This window comes from Priapulus caudatus, unplaced genomic scaffold (assembly GCF_000485595.1).
Source record: "Priapulus caudatus unplaced genomic scaffold, Priapulus_caudatus-5.0.1 Scaffold393, whole genome shotgun sequence".
Classification (NCBI taxonomy): Eukaryota; Metazoa; Priapulida; class Priapulimorpha; order Priapulimorphida; family Priapulidae; genus Priapulus; species Priapulus caudatus.
The window spans coordinates 242,467-245,220 of NW_014577454.1; positions in this window are offsets into that span (position 1 = coordinate 242,467).

Consider the following 2,754-nt stretch of genomic DNA (forward strand, 5'->3'; position numbering starts at 1 on the left):
AGCATGGACAGGTGCGCATCAGTAGAAGGTGTATGTGTGTGTGTGTGTGTGTGTGTGTGTGTGTGCGTGTGCGTGTGCGTGTGCGTGTGCGTGTGCGTGTGCGTGTGCGTGTGCGTGTGCGCGTCGTGCGTGCGCGCGTGCGTGCGCGCACGCGGTCGTGTGTTATGTGTGTGTGTGTGTGTGTGTGTGTGTGTGTGTGTGTTGTGTGTGTCGTGCGTGGCTGTGCGTGCGTGTGTGTGTGTGTGGTGGTGTGTGTGTGTGTGTGTGTGGTGTGTGTGTGTGTGTGTGTGTGTAGTCATAGCGTTCACCGCATTCTCTCCATCGCTGAATAAGTGATAATCAAACAAAAAACTGAGATTTATGGCACGTTTAGTATGGCCGCTTGCTGTGATAATGATTATCGCATTGTATTACCCTCCCGTCTCCTTATTTACTATCTTATATCATAATATAATCACACATTCAACATTTCGCACTTGTTGTATCTATGGCACGTACGATGAATACAGGAATGTCACTATATTGTAGTGATTTGGATATCTGACTTGTGCACTAGCTAATAAACTGGCTAGGGTAAGTCAGTTGTATAAAATCAAAAAAGTAATAACGAAAGAATATATATTATTATCAGAGCTACCGCCATGGCGCGGCCAATCTTATATCCTGCGGGACTAGTCAGAAGATTTGTAACCGGGACGGGGAAGATTATGAGAGGCAATAGAGTGACTACGAAGTACGATTTAGTTTCATATTCATATAAAAATTCTACGCAATTATAGAAGCGAAATAGCGGTTTCAATAAAAATAAGATGTCAAGCAATACAGAAATCAAAAGGCCTGACCACAGAGGCCAGCCTATTATACTTTACGGCGTGAGCGCTACGCGGGCGCACGAAATATAAAGTAGTACCAGCAGCTAGAAAATAAACGGGTCCGCTGACACACGGCAAGGACTTCGAGTATCTGCGAGAGGCACCGGTCACGGGAGCCACTAGCTGAGTAAAGAAGCCGGTCGAGCCCCGCGTCACGACAGAACACTAGCTGACAGCGTGATCACACACCTGGATGGCCGCAGACGCCCGGTCATAGTCGGAGACCGTGGCCATACGTGCCATTGACCAACGACCATATTGAGCGGGAGTTAGGCCCTGCACGCTTGTCGGAGCAACCTCTCTTAACCGGACAAGGCTAGTCCATGTACAGTCAGTATGAGTCTATTGCACGCCTCTCGAAGTGCCTGTGGGATTGATTGTATATATTCACAGCAGGCTAGCGTCTCTTATGTACATCATACCTGCACGTTGAGTTGTGGAATAAATGTTAGGCGCTCGTCAGCCACTGATTAAACGTCCATACTGAGAGTGTTCCTTGCTTGGATTCACGCATACACGTTAACAGGACCACGCCGGCGGTACCACCCGACGAGCCCACGACACATCTCCCGTAGTCAACACCATTAGCGTTCCTCCCGCCCTTCCTAGGGATTGCGGGAGAAATACCAGGAAACAAACAAATACCCTGCGAGCGCTACGCGCAGGAAATGCCTGTGTCGAGTCACGCCTCGAAATGCCAACAGCATTTAGGGGTGGTCGCGGGATCGTCTCTCGCAAGAGAACAGACCTCAACAAAGAGAGCATGGGAAGTCTATGGAAGTACTCACGCTCGCGCTTCTTACGAGCGGAACGAGACGCATGGAAGACTCGGAACGGGAGAAGAGAGTGAAGCAGACCAAGGAGAAATACGCTTCCCACAAAGAGACATAGAAGACCTGGGAGACAGAACGGAGACTTCAGGAATCCACAGGGCTAGAGACTAAGGAACATTATGGAGATAGACCCGGGCTGTTACAGCAATTAGGGACGGGCGGCACGCGTCCAACGAAGATTCACGCCAAGGAATTTTTCCTTTACCTGAAAAGGGATGATCTCATATGTTTCTAGGCACCTACGCAAAAAGAGTCAAGGTTAAGAAGGATGAGAAAGAGGAAGCCGAAAATAAGGGAGATGGACCGAAAGAGTAGGAGCGCAGCAAGACACATGGAGGAAGAGGCAGCAAGGAGTTAGAAACCAGCTTGATCGGTAAGCAAATCAACGGACGGACGCAGCTCAAGTGTCTACTCAGCTGGCCAGGCGTAACCAGCGCCCAGCCACGAAGAAACACCCAGGCCACTGCAGAAAAAAACCGGTTTTGGACGGCCGGGGGACACTCGATCCCGCGATGTCCAAGAGTGGGCAGCAACAGCACCGAAAAAGAAATGGGAGGAAGAGAAATTACTAAATTAATGAGAAAGGATCCAGAACGGCAACAAACAGACCTAGCAGTGAGAGAAGGATGACAGGACCAAGCTTTGGGAGTCAGGATCGAACAGGATATGGCAGGAGAAGCCAAAGAAAAAACCACCAACATCGCACAGGGAGACAGCATAGCATTCAACAGTCAGACTAATAGTTGTGAATTAGTCGCGAAGGTATAATAGACTGCCAGACGCAGGAGTGGGGAGTTCAATTAATGCCTAAGTTAGAAGGTGACGGCTTTTGGAAACGGTAATGACCTGACACCGCTAAAGACGGCTAGAATAAATGGATCACTCACGGCCTCGATGAAACAACCCCAGATTTGACCCGGAGCATAGGGAGGCATATAACACCGAAGTGAACTGCGGAAGAAGCAAGTAGACGATAATGGAGAAAGTCCTGAGACTACGGGGCCGTGATAAAAAAGTTGCGAAAATCATACCCGGAAATTGTCAGGGAG